General features: G+C 47.2%; 1 protein-coding gene across 13 annotated transcripts in view; it reads left to right on the top strand.

Moving 5' to 3' along the window:
- The window catches only part of LOC128305387 (CUGBP Elav-like family member 4), a 326349-nt gene that overhangs the window by 173452 nt on the left and 141405 nt on the right, over window positions 1-11492 (top strand). The gene's annotated exons all lie outside the window — the stretch shown is intronic.

Below are 11492 nucleotides of genomic sequence, written 5' to 3'. Positions count from 1 at the left end.
TGTTATTCTTCTGCACAACAAAAATATAACAAACTTGCTTCACTTGTCCACTGGCTGATGAACTATGCCGGGAATGCAGGCTTTTGTCGATCGATCAACTCGGGAAGCTGGTCAGTCGATGTGACGAGGGTTTTTGCACGGAAACAACCAAACCAAACCAAACCAAAAACACACAGCAATCAAGAATAATACAAGACAAGACTTAAAATACACGCACCATCCATCCATCCCATCGTGCCCCGGAAGAATAGGACGGAAACAAATAAACACATACCGGAGGTCGAGGAATTTGGGAAAAGCGGCTGTGACGGGGGGGGGAGTGATGGTCGGTGGTTGGGAAAATAGAGAGCAAGATGCAGCAAGCAGAAAATAGCAGAACCACATCACCGCCCCCATAAAACATTTCATTCATCCGTTTAAATTTTTATCGATTTTCACATTATGCTTGCCCATAAACAACCCCGTGGTACCGTGTCCATTTTCGGTGCTGCTCGCATCTTTTTCAACACAAACACATCCACAAAGTAGGCTGTGCGGAGGGAGGGGGAGGGGTGGGTTCTGTTTCCTACGCAGTCAGAGATGCGTAAGAGTTCCGGGATTCCTGCAGCGCCTGAAGCGGGGCCCGAAGGCAGTCCACCAGATACAAGTAGTAGCGAGTATCGGAGTGGTTGCCTCATTTTCACTGGAATTTTTCCACACGGGGCGGTCGGGTAAAAACCAGGCCAAGCATCAGCAACAGACCGAACCGGAAGAAAAGCTGAGATGAGGGAAATACAACCCCCCCAAAAAAAAAAAAAAAAAGAAAAACCACACACGCACACCGAACACCGAGATAATGGTGATGCGTAGGGAATAAAAATTTCCAGCAATCATTTCCGTGCCGGTCCAAAATCCCAGAATCCCATCTTTTTTTTTTTGTTGGGTTGGAAGTGGATATAACGCTAGCAACAACACGAACCGTAAGTGGTAAGCCCTTCCAATTTCTCTTACTTTCCGTGGCGGAGGGGGGGAGGCTGGCACGTTCCTGGCCTGGCCTGACGATGGAGCTGCCAGAAGATAAAGGGAAAATTTCGCCTTAAGTGGCAGAAATATCGTTTTCCACCGAATGACCACCACACGGACAAGCCTTAAATGGCCATAAACGTAAAACCCTGTGCGCTACAAATCCATAAAATCGTTTTCGATTCTTCGGAAATGGGTGACGCTGGATGGGAAAAATCGTTTACCGAAGAAAAAAAAACGGCCGGAAGTAAACGCAGAAAAGGGTTTTTTTGTTTTCTGAGCGTAAATAGAAACTAATCCAACCCGTGTGCCGCCTGCAATCGAGTAGGCTGTGAGATGCAGAAACAGAAACAATAAAAAGTATAAATGCACACGTTTTGCTGGCGAAGTGAACTGCATCGGTGCATCGTTGAAATCGTTAGTTTGGACAGCCAGTCAGTTTCCAGCCGAGGGCGAAAATGCCTTACTGTGTCCGTGGGCTTTTTACCCACTAATACCACCGACAGCCTCGAAACTAAACTACCGCAAAAGGCGCCCGGAAAGGACGAACAAAAACCCCATCATCCAGCCACTGGGCCAGCTGAAACCGAACCGTGTTTCGGAAAATGCCCCACGCGCACGAATGACAGAAAGGGCCAAAAACTGTCTCAACAGCCGTACCGGAGCGCACCAAAGCAGCCCCCGGGGTTGAGCGGGAGCGCACGTTCGGAAAACTTCGAACCCGGGGCCTTCTCGCTCGCTCGCGCTACGGAGAGCATTTTCTTGCGCTTATTTTTCCCACCAGCGCTGGTGGTGGTCTCAAAAGCATGGCCTGCTTTTTCCGCTGCTCTGTTCGGGCTGCGTTTTGGGTGCTTTCGCTTCGAGACTGCTACGTACGGCGAGCAAGAAGACGATGAACGCTCAGACCAGCCTCCTGAGCCTTTTCTGCCTCTGTGTGTGTTGGGTTGTGTTGGAAAAGTTGCCTGGTACGACCGAACCGGGCGTTGGCCTACTGCAGAGCCACCGTGCCGTGGAAAAGTGGGTGGATCCGTTTTGCTGCTGCTTTAGCATCTTGCAGGTTGTTGGAGTTTTATTTTTGTTTTGCACGTGCCATAAGGGCTCCCCCGAAAGCAAAAAACGGACCGTTTTTGGAAATCCTATTTTTCTGCAAACTCAACAAACGGAATGGAAGACGCAGTTAACTGTCGATCATTAAATTTGCACCTTGCCCTCCCGCTCAATAAAACTTGCTATCTTCCAGCGCTTGCTGCCGGGAGCGCGAGATGGAAAACTGCAACTTCGGCGAATTGCGTGCGTCTTAAAGTGCTGGCTCGCGTAGACGCACCACAACAATGAGGGTGGTATAAAAATAAACAACGATGATGCCGGATCGTCCAGCCTAGAATTTAAGCACTATGACGTCAGTCACCGGAACAGCTGATCCCTCCATCCCCCGGGGTCCGGCGGTTACGGGGTGGATTTTCCCGGAACTGACGTGTGGTTTTTTTACCGAGGCTCCGAAACGAAGCTAGTCACGCAATCCCGAGTCGCTTTAATGGAACGGTAGCAGGATTTTCAATGTGAAAACGTGGTCCAACTTGGAAGGGTAAAACAAAAATGGCACGAAGATTGACCAATGAATTGTACAAAAAAAAACTCCCCCGGATTGAAGTTGCATTGTTGTACCAACGCGCAATTAAGCGAAACACGCACACTTACGTGCTTGCTGCCGAAGGAGGCATAAAAGTAAACCAATTCCAGCGCAGTAATGTCGCGCTAATTAAAGTGTTTCACGTGATATCGTTTTTGCTGCTAGAACAGCCCGTGGAACGCCACCATCAATGAAGTGGTAATTAAAGGATTGCCTCGCAAATACGATGCGAACGCGTGGACTTTGAGTTCACTTGGCCCAACCTAAGCATTGTCCCGCGGTGCTGCGATTCGTTAAAGCCGGCAAACCGTGGCAAAAATCCCATCACACAATCCACGCAGCGACGCTTGGCAAAGAATGGCACTGAATGTAAATTTAACCGGTGTCAAATGGCAGCTTTTATGTTCATATTTTACCCAACGGTACAGTGTGGCGCCCTCCGGGACACCGTGACAGGATCAAGAAATGAGCGCAAAAATGTTCATTTTATATCGTGTTAATATTTTATCAACTTCATTCTTTTTGTCGCTCATCCTTCCTTCCTTCCAGCGCGGGAAAAGGCCATGAAGTGTCCCATTTTTCGAACCTCATGCCAAGGACAATTTGCCCGGCAAGATTCTGCTGCGCTCCCAACTTGGCTTCATCCGTCATTCCGGTGGGTGAGCCTGCCAACCCCGGGACGCCGACGTGTTTTTCGCCGGTCTCGGAGTCCCCGTAACGCTGACATAAATTGCTCGCCCAAGATGAAATAGGGATGCCCGCGAACGCGAAAGACACTCTCGTCCTCGCGCTTGTGTAGGTGTTGCATATTTTATTACGCACCGTGGCCTCGAGCTACGCGTTCGCGGAAGAAGCGGAAATCAATTCCTCTAAAAGATTTTTCTTCCGTTGCCCGGGCACGAGGAGCCGGGTGCCCGCAGGAGAGGGAATCGGGAAGTGTATGTCACATCGTAAATACGCGTCGAGAAATGAAAAATCTTATTAAGGCATCCTACCACTTAGGATCTCGTTGTTTTTTTTTTGCTGCCAAGGACTTCGCTTTTTTGCCACCTTTTCGCTGTCGTTCCGAGCGGTGTGCGTGAGGAATTTCACAGCCCGACACCGCTCGGAACGTTTGGTCAGAACGATTTACTTCCCTCTGTTTCTGACTACCGGGTCTCGGGTGAAGTCTATTTCAAGCTTACGCAACCTTAAAAATGGTCCAGACATCACCTTTCGAGACCACGCACGCAAGGTGAGATCATTGAATTCTATCTTACCTACCCCGGAAGCGAGGCAGGCAAGGAAAATAGCCATCCGCACCTAAAGATACCGCACATCACACCAATAATGTCCCGAGCATAAAGTCACGATAGAAATGTGCTTTCTATGCAAATGAAGATTAAGGTTAGGAAAATATTTAAATTTTCGGCATTCGACTCTAGCTGCCTGGCTGGCTGGGTTCGAAGTTTGATGCAGGTTTTGGGCAGGTTCGAAAATGGTGAAAAATGGGAACAGCTCAACATAAAGAATCCTGCTGACCAAAACGGTGGCTGCAGCGCAATGACAAACGAGCGGTTCCGTTGGTCCGTCCCATGGGCATGTGGTGGGACAGTTTGGGCATGCCGATGGGGGTGGAAGTTTGATTTCTTATTGGCTTTAAACTGCTCTCAAGTATATTTTAAAGCTCCGGAAAAGAATAAATTGAAATGGTCAAATATTGGAATAAATTTTTCGGTATAAAGAAATTGTATTAATAATAAAGAATAGTATTAGAAAAGAAGGATTATTAATTCACAGCTTAACCTATGTATCCTAGATGGCCCAAATACGTCAAATATGACAGCACGCTTCCGACCAAATTTCCCAACAAAATAACCCCCAAAATAACCGCTAATTGCATGTGCGTGAATACGCTCCGTTTTTTTTTTCGTCGGACGTTTCGAGTGCCGTTTTTTTTTAATGATACCGTTGTCTTCCATCGGTTGATTACTTACGTATCAAGTTGGCCGAAAATAAAAGACCGGCCGAAACCGGTGCGTGTTCTAATTTCCAATCAGCTGCATGATTTATGGCACACTTTAATAAGGAAACCTTACACCACGGCACTATGGCCAAAAGACACTTTAACCTTGCGAAGAAATTGAGCCATCATTTGTTCATTCGAGTGCCACAAGGATCCGATTGATAGGAAAGAGAGAGAGAGAGAAAGAGCGAAAAAAAGGAAAACTTCCGCCCAAGGGCATGTGCTGTAGCAGCACGAAAACCCAAATTGCTGTAATTATGAGCTATCTCGAACTTTGTGGCCCGGGGAATGCTAGCTGTAGCAATATCGTGGAGGTTCTTCCCTCATCCTACCGCTCTGCTCAGTGTTTCAAAACACACCACGGCGATGGGTGGTTGTCGGTGGTATGATTAGTTTGTCTTTGCGTCCTATTCCACCACTGTCCCTGGTTAATGTCAAACATCCTGTGAAGGCCCCGATGGCACACCAAAAAAAAAAGAGAAAAAAAGGGGTTAACGGTGCTTTTTATGGGGTGGAAAATAATTTATTCAACTCGGAATGATACGGTTTGCCGGGTTTCGGTATGGGACAGCTGCAGCCGCGGTGGGCGCGGGTTACATTAGAATGACAGCTAGCATTCACGCAACACGTGCCATCACTTCCCCCAATACTTGCAGCCCAATACGGCTTCAGGTGTTTCGATTCGGGTTCCATCCCCCTTTCTGAATATCGACGTCGGTCAGGAACCCCTGGTATACTGGTTTCTTATTTAGACAACACTCCGATAACGAACACACCGATAAAGAAACGCTTCCAGCTCGACTCGGTAATGCGTCAGTGTCGGTGACGGCCAGCGACCTGATCCGGGCGACATGTTGCTCACATGTCACAATAGTACGTACGCGCCAGCTGGTTTTCCCTCCATGGCAACACCGTACCCATATAGTCATAGTCTACTAAGACGGATCACACATTCATCATCGTCGTCCCGCAACGCGAGGGGTGCGCTCGGTATTTTATCAGCGTTGCTTCATCAAACAGAAATTCGGTAGTAACGGGCTTTTTCCGGTGCGCCAACAGCGTCAACTAGCGACTCACTCACTACCACGGCAAAGCACTGTCAACCCCTATAATCTTCTGGAAATAATTTAAATTATTGATAGTAACCGAACGCTACTACTTCATCGCCATTCTCGCAACCATCAAAGCAACCAACGAAATGTTGAAACAGAATCGGAATCGGAAACACACATACACACACACACTTGCACAAAACTTTTCGTTTGCTAACTTTAAATTATTAAAACCCCTGGCCGGCATCAGCAGATCACCACTGTCACACTGTGCGCACGTTGGCTGGCTGGGGGGGTGTGCTGGAAAGGGTGTGCAAGAAATGAGAGCTGGCCTCGGGGCGTGGATTGGCTTTAAACGAGTGCCGCTTCTATCGAGCGGTTTCGGTCTAGGATTGAGGGTGGTGGTTCAATTATTTTCCCCCAGCGGCGGTCGTTGAGAACCTTGGCTACGAGTTGCCGATTTGGAAAGTGTTTGGTGAAGGAAATTTCAATATTTAACTACTTCATGATGAGAGAATAGGATTTTTTTTTGTTAAAAAAAAAGGTTACATATTGCAGTATTTCGTAATATTGAAGAAGCCCTTTGCTTATTAATCCTTGTTCTATTGTTAAATTTAAATAACTAATGCTGATTGCTATTGCCATATAAATTCAACCATTAAAGAAGACAAAAAAGACGTAAATTTCACAGTGCAAGAAAAAAAAACAAACCTTAAAGTTTAATGAAGCATAAAGATAATGTTGCCAAAATTTTACCGTGAGAATTCGACGCTCGGAAATGTGATTGCCATTTAAAATGCTTTACGATCGTACATGGCGTACACCCCTCCCGGTGGATAGGGTGCTTCCCTTGGCGCGTTTTTTTGTCAGTGCCCTTTCCGCCACCTTCTCCGGGGGAGTGGTGGGGGACTCTGGGGGAGAGTTTTTCCGTTGTCAAAGCGATGTCGTTAGAGTACGAAATTAGAATACTTTATCAGGAGGGCATCCGTGTACTGCCTGGGAGGTGATAGCACGCTGAAGAAGCACCTGAAGGGAACCTGGCCAGGGTGGGTAGTGATGGTTTGTGGTGGATTTTGGTTTCTTCTGGCAAACCCTCCTGCCAAACCTGCCAACCTCCGCACTCGATTTTGTCGGAGTGGTCGGAAAAATGGCAGTTCACCAACACCACCTCACTGAGGGAGGGGAAATCTTCACTTACGTCCTTCAAAATGTCTGTGTTATTGCTTTTCCGTACTGCCGGACGTTTTCGGGTGAGAGTTTTGATGTATGGGTGTGTGTGTGTGTGTGGGCTTGACTGGAATGAAAATTAGAACTTTGGCACAAGCCTTGGGGTAAACCACCCTTCCGCCCACCCCCGAAGAACAACAACTCCGAAATACCAACAACAGCACGATTAGTGTCCTCTCGGTGACGCTGGAAGAATTATGATGGTAATACGTAAGAGCAGTTGGCCGGAGTAGACATCCCTCCTGCTCACAAAAGCATCATTTACATTTATCGATTTTTGACGATTTGGTGAGAGATAATTTGAAAAGTATTCCCATCGATCGCAAAACGCCCTTCATTACGTTTGCTCTGCTGGGGGTGGGGAGTGGGTGATGAAAATCGTGCCCCGTGCCCCATGAGCCGTTCCATGAGTGTGTTTGGGAGTGTTTTTGTCGTGCCTGGTTGAGCAGTCTAATTTTCCAACTTTTTCGTCTAATAACGACATTTGATGTCGAAGATGCGAAGGTAGCTCCAGAGGACACTCCATCTCCACACGGCCACACGAGTGGCTATGATCGGTAACGCTAAAGCTGAAACTGCCACAAACAACCGTGTGTCTGAGTGTGTGTGGGAGAATTTACGTTGCAATGCACTGGTGTCCGGGTGTTTTACAAAATCCTCAGTAAATAAAGGATTTACTATATCTGGTACCGTGCAGCACCAAGCGGTCACCAAGCGGTCAATAGCAAATGATGCTGATGATGACGATCATGATGATGATGGTGGTGTTCGTACCGGTTCAGTACAGTGTTGCTGGCAACAACAAGCAAAAAAAAAAATACCTCCCCACTGGATTAGCACCCAGTGCCGTGGTGGACACCGAGAAGCCATCGGAAGCCACTTCACATTTAGCACAACATTCAACGAAACGAAACGACATCGGAGAGCAACAGCAGCAGCAGCAGCAAAAAAAAAGGAAAGCGAAGGACTCGTCGCTAAGCAAGGCAACTCATAAAATGACAAACAAGAGAAAAAGAACTCGACTCGAGTGGACATCACCGAGTGGACAGCACCGGGAGTTGCACAAACCGAAGGAAAAACCCGTGGACAAAGAAATGTCAGAAAAACGACTGTCGACAAGGGGTTTTTCCACGGTTCGAGTTGTTCGATATCGAACGTCCAACGTTGCTCGAGTGGCAATTGTGCGACGGTGAAATACTTTGACTTACTTCAGCACTTTCGGCATTTCTGGCCGGTCTGGGTGACCGGGTGGTGTATTGGGAAATGTGTTGACCCCCCCAATTGCAGCTACTTGCTTTACGAGATCATTCCATCCAATCATATAATTTAACGATTATTGCAACGGAGAAAAAGGTCAGGGCATGGGGTTTCGTGTGGATAAAGATGGACCGTTTCCTACCCCCCGGGGGTCGTTTGTCGTCGAGAGTCAGGCGTGATTGAATGGAGGCTTTGTTTGGAAGGGACGGAGAGCGAGGAAACAAACCAACGAAATCGAAGAATAATCCCCGAGGAATTCTTTCCCTTTCTGGTTGGTGATGGAGGAGAAATCCTTTCATTTTTCGATTTCTCGAAAGGAGTTGCCCTGTGAAGTAGTTGTACTGCAATTTAACTCTTTTGCTTCTTATATTCCTCCGAACGCCTTACGCTTTTACGAAGCACTTCCTGCCATCGGAAGCACAGTAGGCGTTGGAATTGTGGAGTCGATTTTAAAATGCATTCCCAGGGCGTTGGGGGCTAGCGTGGCTGTTGTGCATTTGGTGCAGAAATTTACGACAAATGGGTGGGCCGAGTGAACACTATAAGTAAATTCAATAGTGTGCCCAAACACTCGTGGTCTGTCCGCCCGAAAAAGGGGCTGGGGGAGGGTTAAACTGTTCGATGGTCCTTTCAACTACCATCTGACCTCCATTATCTACAACTGACCGAGCAACCGTACGGGGTTGTTCGACACACCAGGATAGTGACAATATATTCGACAAGTTTAGTATCGCTTACCCAACCGCCCCGGGACACAAATGTAACACCTTTTTGTTTGGGGGTTGGCTTACGGGCTTGAGGTTTGGCTTTAATTTTATTCCAGTTCCTGTATGCGCCGCACACACGCGCGTGTTGCGTTTTGGTGAGTTCTGCACCATTGTGCGCCTTAAGGCTGACGGTTTCCAGTGTGGCAAAAGGAAAACACAAAACTCCCTCTTTGCACACTATTTACTTCCGCAGCGTGTATGCAAAAAAAACGAAATAGGGAGGAATACGAAACGGAATAAACCGACGCTAGCGACAGCACTACGTTGAGCAGCGATTTGGTGGTGAAATTTATATTTATTGTGTGTTTATACATAAATCCAACGCCGAAGACAAATAGCATTTTTCTGTATTTAATTTAATGCTCTATATTCGCTTGCCGATTTTCCACGACACGCGCCCCCAAACACGCGCGCGCGGTATTCGGTATTGTGGTTGCATCGATGGCTGTGTGTCTGTCGGTTTCGAGATTTTTACTGTTTAGCGAGTGCATAAATATTCTCGGTTTCCGTTTTATAAGCTCGCCGTTTTCACGCTTTCTTCCGTTTTTTTTTTGTTTTGTGCCACCTGGCCTGCGCAAGTCGTTTCCTTCCGGGAAGTCCTCGCTGACTACCGCGACCAATGGGGAGGGAGGGAACGGTGATGGTTTTGGGGTGGTTTTGGAAGTGGCACGTTCGCACAAATGGCAAATGACCGTATACCCATTAACGGCTTTAGCTGGCACCAACCAAGGGTACGCGGGTTGGCTGTTGCTTTTTAATGGTCCGTTAATTTTGTGTGCAGAAATAACCGGTATAGGTTAAACTCCCCGGAATCCAGCTAGTGCAGCCACTGTTGTGCAATAACTTGTTTGAAATATTACAGTTTTAAACATCGCATTCATTGAAACATTCCGGAAAGTGGGCCGTATTGTTCGTAACCCTAACGGAAAATATGCCATTCGGAAGATCAGCCCCAACGAAGCCTGCGGAAGGTAAAATGGAAGGCATATCTTGATTTAGTTGTACGGTTGTGTTCTGGTCTGTTCATGCGTTAATAAACTTACGTACGTGTGTGAGGTTTTTTTGGGATAAGGGAAGGGTTTTTGTATGAACTTTGATTCTAGCATACAACCGTACCGTTTCTCAGGGCCGGATCTGCCTAACTGAGACCGATCCGAACACTCCCCCGCCCTCTGAAACGTCTGCTTCGGAATGAGTTTATTACCGCCTGCCTAAACACACACAGGCACTCATACATTCCATTGCCAAAAACCTCATTTAACCACCGCCGTACAATTTCATTTACTTTAATGTTTCTGCCTGCCCGATGGGGCCCTGCTAGCCCTCTCCCGAAAAAAGGAAGTGATGAGGAGATGCAACAAGTTAAAGGTGAAATGTGAGGCTTTGCTGGACATATCTGAAATGGGGAAATGAGTAACAATTGGAGATAATTATATAATTGAGCTTACATTCCTAAAAAGTTCATAGCGAACGAACTGCAAGTTCCTGTTTGTAACACTCTACGTACAGGATGATGATAGAAGTGGAACTAACTTGATTTCTAACAGCACTTCTTTCGATGCAAGTCTGCACACTGTTTCCTGTATTTTATTCCATTTGAAAAGGGTGCTTGAGCATGAGCACAGCAAACACACCTTTAGCGGCATGAAAGGAACTCGTGCCACGCTCGATGGGAAGGATTTTACGATACACCAGGCAAAGCAAACGTACAACATACATTCAATGGCGAGTGTAGTGTAGCATACAAACAGTTTCCAAGAAACCAAACCAACCCCGTCGACCGTGGACCATCCGTGAAAGTGGTGGAAAATTTTATTTCCCTTTTTCGCCTAAATAAATAAATTCACCCGGGCCCGGGTTGCAAGCCGAAGCTCTCCCTCCCCCGCCATTCAAATCCGACCAGACCGCCGACAGTTCTTCATCGTGGCTCGTGAAAATAGCAACCGAAAAAAGCGAGCTCCTACCCCCCTTACCGAGCGTCCAGTCTCTTTTGGTCATTTACGGCCAGCACTGGTCAACGGGGCTGGACTGGATTGATGTTTCGGGCCGGGATGCCGGGCTCCGTGTTCCGTGTTCCGTTTTTATCCTCCATCGACAGCCCCGGCAGCTCGGGCCCGCTCAAAGAGCATACCGGAGAGTAATAGAGGATATTTATATAAATAAAACAATCCATTAATCCCTAAGCGGATCGGGTGGTAATGGTGGTGCTGGCTGGTGCTGGTTGGCCGGTAGTGAACGGTAGTGTTACGGTACGGATCAAGGGCGATGCTCCGGTGGTACGTAAGATGATGGAAACCGGGTTCTATTTTCGGTCTTTTCGATTCCGGGGGGGATTTTTAAAGAGTTTTACCCGAACCTTCTCCAGCTTCCGCGTTAAAGATGATCTGGCTAGTTTAACGCAGCTTGTAAAACAGTGCTGTTGGGGATTAAGGTTTCTTCAGTTTCAGTCATCCAATGCGGTGAAGTAATCGGACGATTGGGTGCATTTTCTCCAGTCTGTTCCAATCGGGGTCTAGTGGTGATTAAAGGTGATTTTTGCCACTAAAAATCAA

Source organism: Anopheles moucheti, chromosome 3 (assembly GCF_943734755.1).
Source record: "Anopheles moucheti chromosome 3, idAnoMoucSN_F20_07, whole genome shotgun sequence".
In the NCBI taxonomy this organism is placed as follows: domain Eukaryota; kingdom Metazoa; phylum Arthropoda; class Insecta; order Diptera; family Culicidae; genus Anopheles; species Anopheles moucheti.
Note: the sequence above shows the minus strand (reverse complement) of the source record. Positions and strands in the feature narration are given on the sequence as shown.